Raw genomic sequence first — 12,996 nt, forward strand, 5'->3', positions numbered from 1 at the left:
AACTTGTATGTGTTTCTATACCAAGTTGGAGAAGCATTACTTAAAACCAGCCCTGAAGAAAGCATTTGCAGCAGCACACATTTGGTGGGCATCTGGCTTTTCAACTTTATATACATACAGAGGAAATACTCAATGTGAAATGAAGGAGGTTAGGACAAAAAGCATTAGCACTTAGCAATGCACTATGTGAACATCAAAGCCCAGCTAAAATTTCCCCTGAGTCAGGCTTTTCTTAAAATCTGCATCCAAGGATCTGTGGGATGACTACATAAAGTCCAGAAGAAAACACTCATGTGAAGAGGGATTTCCTTCATTTTATCAGCCCATTTCATTGCCATCTCTAATTTTGTGGAACTCTTTCTTGCCTTCTATGCATTTCTCGTCCCATAATTTCCAGTTTCCACAACCCACAACCCTTCCTCCCTCTCCACCCAAGCCACTGTTGGCAGAACAGATGATTAGATTGAAAGCAAACTCAGATGCTGAAGTTAGAGATGGCCCATCACAAAATGGACGAAGTGTACTGGCATTTTTTAATAATTTGCTTAAACTAGAGGAGAATACTTCTTTAGGAAATAACAATCAGAACATAGATGCCTAGGAAGCTAGGTCATTTCTTTGCAAATAGTTGGAATGCAGTCAATTGTTATTTGGTAGTCATAATTATTTCTATGAGTTTGATTTAAAATCATATTACTCAGAGGTCTGGATTCTATCTTCTTGTAAATACATAATTGAAGCTTTAACTTGAAGGGAAGGCTTTGCTTGCAGAAAGAAATAAAAGTGTATTTTAGTTTGAAAGTATAATAAATTCAGTCTTATGAATATGTGTTCACACTTGATCTTAGCCAAAAGGCTGAGAAACGATTGAATATGCATTCACTATCAAATATTATCTTGACAGCTATTTTTATACTACATTTTAAATTCATACATGATTGATCTATGTAGTCCACTGCAAGAACCACTGCATGGGTTAACTTTCATTGGAATAGAAGTCATTTCCATGTTTAAGTTAAAAGAATATAAACACAAACTTTTGTTGTTCCTTTTCTTTTTTCTTTTTTTTTTTGTTAAGTAACATAATACATAGAGCATAAATACATTTATGCCTTTGTGGGATTCAATTTGTTGATTATTTGTACAAATCGGAGTGCTTACATCCTACTAATTAACATAGCTTTCACCTCATCTACTTAATCACAGAGTTAAGATATTTATGTTCTATACTTGATACATTTGACTCGTACCTTTGCAATATGCTCCATAGGTGTGGTCCCACCATTAACCTTCCCTCTATTGAACCACCCCTCTCTCTTCCCATCCGCCTCCCCTTCCCTCCTTCACCCTGGGCTATAGTTGTGATTCATCATTCCAACGAAAGTGTGAGTGATTATAAATTGGTTTCATAGTACTACTGAGTACATTGGATTTTTTTTTTCCATTCCTGAGATAATTTACTAAGAAGAATATTTTCCAACTCCATCCATGTAAACAAAAGAGGTAAAGTCTCCATCTTTTTTTAATGCTGCATAGTATTCCATGGTGTGTATATATATATATATATATATATATATATCATAGTTTATTAATCCATTCATGGGTCGATGGGCACTTGGACTTCTTCCATGACTTGGCAATTATGAATTGAGCTGCAATGAACAATCTGGTGAAAATATCTTTGTTGCCAAGTGATTTTTGGTCTTTGGATATACACCTAGTAGAGTAATTGCAGGATCAAATAGCAGGTCTACATTTAGATCCTTGAGTGTTCTCCAAACTTCTTTCCAAAAGGAACGTACTAGCTTGCATTCCCACCAGGAGTGCAGAAGTGTTCCTTTTTCTCCACATCCACGCCAACATCTGTAGTTTTGAGATTTTTGTGATGTGGGCTACTCTTACTGAAGTTAGATGATATCTCAAAGTGGTTTTGGTTTGCATTTCTCTCATTGTGGGCAAGAGACATGAACAGAAGCTTCTCTGAAGAAGACAGGCATACAGTCTACAGACACATGAAAAAATGCTCATCATCCTTAATCATCAGAGAAATGTTTTGTTACTTACTTTCCACTAATCCACAAAAGTAGCTTTGTTTTATCAGAAAGGAATTCTGTATTCAAATTTGTGGTCAATTGTCTTTGTTTCCCTTAAAATACCATTACTTAGAATTGCGGCTGTAAAAATGTCTTTTTTTCCTCCAACGTTAAAATATTTAAAAAGTAGTTATAAATATCCTACCTTAACTATATTATTATTATATTGGAAAATTGGAATGGCCAGTTTGCATTTCTTCAACCAGCTTTACTTTCTTTGTTTATAAATGAGAAATTTATACAAAGCACAACTATTTACATCTAGACTAAATACTATATTTTTCACATTTCTTGAACAGAAAAGAAGAGGAAAGCTCATCACTATCTAAGATTACTTTGCATCTTCATCCCTTGGGAAATGAGCTACATGTTATAACCACTGCTATAAATATATTAGTTGTAGGATTGGATTTATGGAACTATCAGATGTAGCACAATTTAGGAAAATTGAACCAAGTTTACTATTCTAAACATCACTAAACAAAACAATAATTGACAATCACTGTACAGGACAGAGACCAGTAACACTAGTCAAAAGAGAAGTATAAGCTTCCAAACCCCAGAATCCACACCAGGATTGTACAGACAAGGAACAAGTATCTGAAAGCACGAAGCCTTTACTTTGTTTGAAAACACAATTTCCAGTACTTAAGGTCCAACTACACAAACAGATACACTCTTTCTTTTACATGTGGTGAAATAATTCACCACTCTGACAACTGTAAATACATGTATGAGACCTCTTTTTTCAGTCTCAGTGAACCTAATAATATCAGAGGCATCACAGCTCACAGCAACCTCAAACTCTTAGGCTCAAGTGATCCTCTTCCCTCAGCCTTCTGAGTAGCTGGGACTACAGGCATGCCACAACACCCAGCTATTTTTAGAGACAGGGTCTTACTCTTGCTGAGGCTGGTCTTGAACTCCTGAGCTCAGGCAATCCACCTAACTCAGCCTCCCAGAGTACTAGGATTATAGGCATGAGCCACCACGCCTGGCCATAGTATCAGAATTTTTCAGGGAAGGTGTGACTGCAGCACACCTTAGGCATGAACACAGATCTCAGTGAGGACATTCCACCTCCCCAGCCTAAACCCACCTGGCCAGCGTGTACTGCTAAGCCCCAAGGACAAGTGTCAGTTACCCAGTCACTCTGTAAAAGTCATACCGGCCAGAGAGGAAGTGAGCTAGAAAGGCAAGAAAGCCAAGTTTTCACACTGAGAAAAAAAGAAAAGAGAAGGAAAACCATCTATGCATTATTTACTCAGACCTCACACACCAGATATGTGTCCTCGTTTATTTATGTTAATGAACGCTGAGCACTTGCTCTATGTCTGGTATTGTTCTAGCTGCTGAAGAAAGAATGGTGTGCAAAAGAAAGACTCTTCACATGGAGTTGACATTCTGCTGGGGTTTTCTTTTGTGTTCCTTCCAGGTTATGGGCTTTGGAGGAAAGGGTTATTTCCTGGACAGACTGCTGGAAAAGCTGTCAGAGTTATGGGGAGTGAACATATGGGAGATGATGGAATGTTCCAGTCATCCCATGGGCCCATTTTTGAACTTGTGCTAAAAGTTTTATAAACTTCCAAATGGAATTGACCTATGATACAGAAAAAGTCATGAGGTAGGGGAGAGGTTATTAGCCAATCACTTAAGCTCAGAGAATATCAGATTTCTTTCCGGAGGATGATAGCCATTCTTAAAATTATTGTTAGTTAATTATGATCTTCTTGAAAAATCCCAAGAAGGCCTGTAGAATATAGTCAGAGGTCATGAGAAATGAGTGTGATTGAAATGTGTGGTGGTAGAAGACAACGGGTGTAGGGGAGTGAATTGTGGAAATCTTCCTCTCTTCAAAGCCATTCAAACTTACTTTTAAAGCATGGTATGTGGGCTAAATTTGGTCCAAGGACTACTGAGTTATAAGCTGTTATAATACTCTGAACATCTATGCTCGTTAAGTTATAAAAATAGTAATAATCATCCCTGTCAGTATTAGTTACAGGAGTATTATTGGTAAATAGATCTTTTGCTTTTTATGTTTGATATGAAAATGAGACATTGTAAGGTCTGAAGCTATTCCTGTCACCTTAAGACCGTGAACGTAGAGCATTAGAGTTTGCAGATCTGGGTTGCTATGGCAACTCAACATCTCCATGATACAATTTCCTAAACTCTAAAGCAAAAGGGATGGCAAAGAACAGTGACTTTTAGATTGTCTCCCTACAAAGAATAATAACTACTTATTCTCAAGGAGTGAGGCAGTATAATCCAAAACAGCCTGTCCTCAGTGGAAATTTTATTCAAAATTCATTATAAATAAAAGAACTTTTTAATTTTCATAAAAATAATCCTAAAGCAAAAACTGATGTTTCACGAAGACGATTGAAGGGTGTGTTCATTCTCCAGCTTCACCTGCCCCTTGGTGCATTGTTCTTGCCTTGAAGGTATTGAGAAGCACAGGACAAGTCTGTGCGTGAAGAAACACCCACTGTAAAAATCTATTCATTTGCATTTCTGAACGCTTGACATTAATGATGCCCTCTTAATTTACAAATAAAGGAATAATATTATTGCACTTTCTTATAATTCATATTCATAAAACATTACTACATAAGTGTAATAAGAATTCTCTGAGATCCTCTTCTTCCCTTTTCTTACTTCTCACCATCACTACCACCCACAAACCTCACCTCTCACCTTCTCCTGTTTCGCTTCTTAATATTATAATATGAATTTAAAGATTGGTACTCAGCTGGCATAAATAGGCATCCCTGCTTCTCCTTACCTACGATGAAAATATATGTATCAAGTTTTGTTTTTTTTCTTGTAAAGCTAATGTCTTAGGCTTTTCCAAGTTAACAGACTGTTTTATCCACCTCATTCCCACCAAAGGAGGTTAATCAAAAGGGTAGGGGGGAGTAAAACAAGTTCTTTACTCCCTGAGAGCTTTATTTCAAAGTGTCTGAATCTGAAGATATAATACAATTCTGCCAAGCTATAGGCAAAGAAAGCATCACCCAAAAACCTGAGGACATTGTGCTAACTTGAAGAGTAATTGTGGAAACAACATATTACACAGACATTGAAAACTAATCCTGGATTTTCCATTGTAATGTACATTTGCTAGAACATTCAACTCTTTCCAGACAGAAGTCAGAGTGTTTATAGTTTTCAGCCTCACTGTTTGTAAATGGAAAACTGAGCTCAGAATTCATAATCACTGATTAAGCTGCTGTTTTTTACTCAACATTTGGAGAAAAAAACATCTTGTGGGTTCTCTCATACTGAACCATAAACACATGCTATGTTATGTGCAATAAATTCCCTAATGTTGCATTTCTTTTGAAGGAAAGAATGAAGGATATAGTAGAAAAATTTAAGCTAAAAGTTACAAGATTCTGTCTAGTTGGCGTATCAAGTTAAAAATTAAAAAAAAAAATCCATATAAATATGTACTGTATGTGTTTCATGGGTTAGCATCAGAGAATGCTAGAGCTAGAAGGACTATAGAGCTTACTTACCCCAGTTCCCTTTTTAGAAAACAGAAAACTAAAAACCAGTGAAGCAAATGACTTACTCAGGGTCACACAGTGTCAACATAGACAATAAACCTGATTCTCCTGATTTTTAATGCAGCGTTGCTCTACTGCATAAAGGAATGTACAGAACATACGCTGGTGTTAACCACTAACCAGTGCCACATGTCATACAGATCATGTCACACCATGTTGAACATGAGTTCTCTTTCACACTATCTTGACCACTGTAAACCCAGGAATACAACCATTACGCTCACCTAGGACTTTGTTTATTGGAACTGCTTTACCCCACCTCTGCACGCCCATGAGTGAATGCCTTTGGCTGAGCCAGAAAGCTCAAATGATGTCTGTGACTAGATCTGATTTTGCTGAGTCTAGAAGAAAAAGATCATCTATAAGCTAGGAAAAAAAATCAATGGGTCAGATTATAACAATAATCACATTTTCTAGTTTCAATATCTGATGAGTTGATGTCTTGGAAGGACTGTGCTCCCAGGCTGGCCAATTCCTAGAAATAGTAAAGGAATGGCCTACAAGTTTACCTTTCATATACAGACCAACCAGTCCAGAGCCCACACCCCAGACTCTTATATTTTTAACTACAGAATAGGTACTAGAAAACTAAGGACAGCCCCTAATCCCCAGTGCCCCCTGAAATCACTCAGATTTGTCATTCCTAAGCCCATTTGCCCTGCCTCACCATCAATTCCTATGGAAACCATTTGATAATCTTCTTTCAGTGAATAATAAAAAGCCCTTATGCCCATTTCCTCCTTGTTCTCTCTGCCTCCTGACTGACCCTGGGGCTTCCCTGCATGACCTGTGTGTTTGGCATGGCCCCATGTGGTGTGGAGTGACCGTATGTGGTGCAGGTGGTGTGGCTGTATGTGGTATAGCTCTGTGTGCTATGTTGTGACCCTGTATAGTATGGTCCTGTGTGGGGTGGCCCTATGTGGTGTGTCATGCCCTTGTAAGGTGTGGTTAGCCCCATGAGATATGGTGTGGCTCCATAAACTGTGGTGTGCCCCCTCCTCTTAGGAACTAAAACAATCTATCTTTTCACTGGCAATTCTCTCATGATCAGTTGAACTCATCATACCTGAATAATAATAATAAAACATTTTGCAACACAGAGGTCAATAGTCAAGAAAACTAGAGATGCCAAAGTCTGACATGGGATTCAAATAGGCAAGAGGAAATTACAAGTGGGGATAATGTGACAGTCCTGGCTTTGGAAGAAATCATGTAAACCCAGAATTCTGATGGGGTTTACCTCTTGTGCCCTCCTGCTAATATGGGAGTATTGTCTTAAAATGGCACATTAACAAGTTTCTCCTGAACATACTGCTTAATAAATGTCATATGAGCATTTTAACATTCCTAGACGTAGACTCACAATGTAGCACTCCCCTGACTAATGAGTGCCCTACTTCTGATCCATAGCAAAATGCTAAAATAGTCTGTTAGTCATCTCCCTGCTTTTCGTGTCCCTCTAATTTAATTCATCTATGCCATCTGTTCTAAGTCAAAGACTCCTAAATATCTTCCTTAGATCTTTCTCCTTTAAATTCAATCCTCTCCTCCATTACATTCAAAACTCTCCTAATGGAGACTTCAGCCTATCTTCCTGAATTGACTTCCACTGTTTTTACTCTATCCTCTGTAATCTGGCAAAATTAAGGCATCTATTATGCCTAAGAACAATTTCCAATGCAATAAACCACTCCAATACTAGAAACACCTTAAAATGTTATTTTACAATATTGATTTTGGAGATACACTAATGAGCTTTAAATTGTTTGTTGGCTCCCAACTAACTTTGGTGTGATGTAGGAACTCTAAGTCTTTTTTCTCATCATATATGGGATTACTAATACATGCATTACAGGATCATTTAACAGGTGAAATAAAATAATACATATACATATCTCAGCACAATTTTAGTGTGAATTGACACCAGTGTATGGCTTTGATTTGATTCTCAGTTTGACCTTTATTGGCATAAATGAGGGCTACTGATTCATGCACATTCATTTTTCATCCCAAGATGTCACTATATCTTGAGTCCCTGTGGCTTTCTAAGTAAAAGGTGATGTCATCAACAAAGGGCAAAGTTTTATCTCATTCTGTCCTCATTTGAATATCATTGCTATCTTTCTTTTGCCTGATAGCATTGGCTAGAATTTCTAGCACTATGTTGAATAGTAGTGGCAATAGTGGACATTATTGTCTGATTGTAGCTGTCAGTAGAAATCCGTTCAGTTTTACTCCATTCAATATGATGTTGGCTGTGGGTTTGTTGTAGATGGCTTCTATTAGTTTAAAAAATGTCCTATGTATGGCTATTTTCTTACGTGTTCTTGTCAGAAAATGATGCTGAATTTTGTTGAATGCTTTTTCTGCATCTGTTGAAAGGATCATATGGTCTTTGTTTTTGCTTCTAATTTTGTGTGAATTATAATTATGCATTTGTGTATGTTGAATCAACTTTGCATCCCTATGATAAAGCCCAGGTGATCATAATGTACATTTTTTTTAATGTGTAGCTGTATTCTATTTGTTAGAATTTTACTATTTTTCCATTGATACTCATTAATGATATTGGCCTATAGTTTTCTTTATTTGTTTGATACTTTTCTGCATTTGGTATCAGAGTGATATTTGCATTGTAAGGAGTTGGGAAGGGTTGCTTTCTTCTTAATGTTTTGGAATAGGTTCTGCAAGGTAGGTACAAGCTCTTCCTTGAAGGTTTGGTAGAATTCTGATGTAAAACTATCTGGTCTAGAACTTTTTGATTTTTGAAGCTTTTTTTTTTTAATTTTTATTTTTACATATGCATGTGTTAATTAGGTTTCCATTTTTTTTGCCTTCACAAAATTAAAAAGACTTAAAATTTAATAATAACAATGTTTAAGATAAGGATTAGAAACAAAAACCTTGTAAAGAATGAAGGAACATAAATACCTTCAGAAAAGGCATCAGATAATTGCTTCATCGAAATATTGAGTAATAATAATAATGCAAAGAAAGTAACATTCACATTGTCAAGTAAGAGTATGTCTATTATAGAATGCTTTGACTCTGAGATTCAGTATGAAGTCATCAGCTAACTTCTTATTTTTTAAGTATCAAAAAATAGACAACTAATATTTATAAATAAAAGTAAAAAATAACTTCAAAAAAAAGATCATGCTAAATCTTATAGACAATAGAAAAAGAAGAAATACATCAAAATCCTTCCACTTGATATAGGTACACTTGATATTAAAGTTGGAGAAAATATATTATTAAAAGGAGAAATTACAAGCATATGTCACTTATAAATGAGGATACAATATCCTAAACAACATATTAACATGCTGAGTTAAGAATTAATGTTTAAGTGATATACTTTGATCAAAATTAAAACCAATCTATGTGAAAATTAGTCACTATTTTCTTTTCTTGTTCTTTTTTTTTCTTTTCCTCTCCCTCATTCCTTCCTTCCTTCTCTTTCTGCACTTCCCTTCCCTGATGCCCCACCATGTCATTAATTGTCATTAATTTTCTTCAAATCAAAATTGGAAGACAAATTGGAGGTGGAACACATTATTCTTAGTGAAGCATCACAGGAGTGGAGAAGTATGAATCTTATATACTCAATTTTGATTTTGGAAGCTTTTTTAGTATTATTACAATTTTTGTTCATGATAATGGTCTGTTCAAGAGTTCTGATTCTTCCTGTTGAGTTTAGGGAGGTGGTGTGATTCCACAGATTGGTCCACTTGCTCCACATTTCCAAATTTCTGGGCATAGAGTTTCTTTGTAGTACTAAGTGATGATAATTTGTATCTCTGTGGTAGCTCTTGTTATTTTCCCTTTGTTGAATCTGATTGAGATTATTAGAGAACTTACTTTGCTGTTTCTACTTAATTTGGCTGAGGGTTTATTGACTTCATTAGTCTTTTTAAAGAAAAAGTATTTTGATTCATTAATCTTCCAATGGTTCTTTTATTCTCAATTTCTTTTAATTCTGATCTAATTATGGTTCTTTTGAAAATAATTTAAGTGATTTAAATAATAAATATAGGCATGTCCTACTTTTACATGGCACTTCAGCACAGAGAACCTTGGCTTGTCATGTCTCACAAGTCACAGGGACAAGCTGTGTCCTCACATTACTGGGCACTGGGTGCCCAGTATAGTGGTGTCCTGAGAACACTGCATGTGCAGCAGTTGGGAAGAATGACATCATTCAAAGGCTTCATAGATCCTTGTTCCATTCCTATTTGAGAACATGGTCTCTCTTCTCCATGTAGAAGGGTCCACAGCAGTATAAGGGCACACAGGGCCAATATCTGCAAGGCACAGGTCACCCCTAACGGCCTCAAGCACTGCTTTTTCAGCTGGAGGAGCCTAGTACTGGGGCTGGGAAGACCCAGGGGATGGATGGGAGAGGGAAGAAGGGTGCCCAGGCTAGAGGTGCCCCATCGGAGACTTGCCTCTCAGAGAATCATGGAATCCCAATGGCTAGACATTTTTCAGACCTCAAAAGTCTGCACTAATCTTAACTGCACACTCCTGCTTGCATCTGAGGGCTCTGTCCAGCCAGGAAGGAAACAGACAGGAAGAAGAATGGCTGTAGGATTGCTAACAACATGGTCACAGCAGGGTATCACCTCTGCAAAGATAGTCTGGTCTCCAAGGTGAATCATGAAGAACTGTGGATAGAGGAAAGAGAAATTTTCCAAGGTGCCTGTATAGACTGGGAAACTCAATGTAAATTAAAAGATGCAACTCCTATGCAGAATGTTCCTGGAGGGAAACATGCAATGGCATTAAAATGAGGCTCCCATCCAGAAGGAGAGTTAAAGGACAGAAGTTTAGCAAGTAAGCTGATGGCTTGGAGCTGAGCCAGGAGAGAAGATTGAAGAACACGCATCAACCCTGCTGAGGGGAGCTGCTATATGAAGGATATAAATAAAGGTACAAAAACCATCACAAAGAGGATGGGAGTCCCTTCCCCCATGAGAAGGGCTCACAGTACTCCATAAAAACAAGTGATCAGAGTCCAAATATCCTCCCATTTCATCCCACGGGATAGACCCTCTGAAAACCAAACCTACTTCCTCGACTAGGGTGCCATGGCACTCTCCTGCCAGGCATAAAACTGTATAAAACTGTATATATTCTCTACCTGCAATTCTGAACTCCCAGCACTCCCCTCCACTCTCACCCTGAGGTCTGGAAGCCTGTCCCCCATGGAGTCCGCATTCTTGTGTATTTTTTGAGAGGTGTTGACAGGGCATGGACTGCTGTTGGTTAGTGCTGATTCTGTGGCATGGGAGTAGGGAGAAGACAGTCAGCTGAGAGGGAACCATACAGGAGCAGCAGTGCCCCAAGGCACAGAGCAGCAGCTGTGGCAGGAACAATAGTGCTCACACCCCTGGGGATATTCTGGAGTCACACCCCCTGTCTCTCTGGGCAACCAAGGAGGCCAGGCATCTTCTCTGGTGGCAGCCACTAGTCGAACAGATCTGGGATGGAAATGCAGGCCCAGTGAGTAAAGCGTATGCCTGAGGCAGTACTGACCTGGGTGGAGCACGGGGACTAGAATATGCATGTGCAGAGCCAGCAGATTCCCAGGGCAGGGCTGACCCAGAGGACAGCTTTACTGAGCCTAAGATGCACCTGGCCCTCAGGGGATCATAGCTGAGACAAAGGCAGGCAGGCAGAAAATGGAACTGACAGCTGAGTCTGAGCATAACTGGTCTGTCCCAACTCAAATAGCAGCCAAGACTGGGCAGCGGCACAAATCGGTGCAGAGTCGCAGTTTCTGTGAACTCAAACAACATCTGATATGCAGGGAAAGATAGCCTGTTGCGTGAACCGAGACGCGAATGAGCAGCAGCTTTGCTGTAGGTGTAAACTCGCTCCTGTAATTATTAAGTCAAGAAACAGACTATACACCGTTTGATGGCATATAGCAAAGTTCTTTATTCCACATTTAAGTTTTATACTCTTCCAGTCACGTACACACCTAATCCATTATCTCTTAGCTGAATTTGAACTTGAAAGGAAATTTATCATATCAATGTAACCACTTGTGTAGTAAATCTCTTCCTTTAAACCGTGACTAGTTTTCTGAGCAGGGCACAAAGACGAAAACAGCTATAGGGGAACAGAGTTAATCTTCAAGCATTCACTCAGTTTACTCAGTATGAAGTAACGACTGTGACCTTCCTTCAGGGCAGAGCACCTATAGACCTCTGACAATATGTTGTTAACATATGTCAACCCTCTGGCCCGTATCTCTGAGGAAGGGCGGCATGCCCTTGGATCTCAGGCTTCACGGGGTGTACTGCTTCAGAGAAAAGGCCTAAGGAATTTTCCAAAGAGCCTAACTCTGTGAGTAACCCAGGGGGGTCCAAGCGTCTTAAGCCTCTGGAAGAAAAGCATGTCATTTTAAACTCACACTGAATTTACTTTGTGTGCTTGATGTAGGATAAGTTTATTTCTAAATATTATCCTACATAGCCAAGACAGAAACAAATTCTGTGAAGTTGTTAACATCAATCAGGGGCGGGGCTGGAACTGAGTGAACTGCCCCAGCCTCCATTAAGCACCCGAGATTGTCAGGCCTCACCTCACCCAGCTGGATAGTGGCAGAGAGCAGCAGCCTGGCTGAGGAGACATAGCTCTCCCTGTGACTGAGGCAGGTGCAAACCCCTCAGGCAGGTGCAAACCCCTGGAGCATTTATTTGCTGGGTGGGTACTTCTGACCTCACAGAACACCACAGCAAGTCATACTTGAGCTACCATCAGATCCCCCACTATTTAGTTGCTGGAGACCTTTTGAACTCTCCCACCTGAGACAGATGCTGAATGAGACAATTGATTTGTACCTGTTGAAGTGTGCCAATCACCTGAGAACTATCCAAGTGGTACCCTAGGTATGTAGTTGTGGGAAGGTTTGATTTTCCATTTTTAATTGTTACCTGTTGGGGGGCAGGGTGACTTAATTAGCTGGTATTTCTCCACAGCTGAGACTTCAACCCAGAGTAACTGATTCACTAGGGTAGGATAGAGACCAGCTGAAAACAAGACAGAGCCACTTAACCCCACCACACCAAGCAGGTCCACAGTTTTATAAGGGTCCTTGGCAAAGCTCTAGGGGAAAAGGTACAGACACCAATCCCAGCTTTTGGCAAAAGGGCTGGTTAATCACTAATCCTGGAGCCCCCAACCCAACTTCTCTTTACTTGCTCATATAGTCAAACAGTGTAAAATAATCATGGGACAGAGTCAGTGGAAAAACTCCGGTAACATGATTAACCAGAATAGACCAACCCCCCCCAAGGAAAGATATGGCGGACACAACT

The sequence above is a fragment of the Nycticebus coucang genome, chromosome 15 (assembly GCF_027406575.1).
Source record: "Nycticebus coucang isolate mNycCou1 chromosome 15, mNycCou1.pri, whole genome shotgun sequence".
NCBI lineage: Eukaryota > Metazoa > Chordata > Mammalia > Primates > Lorisidae > Nycticebus > Nycticebus coucang.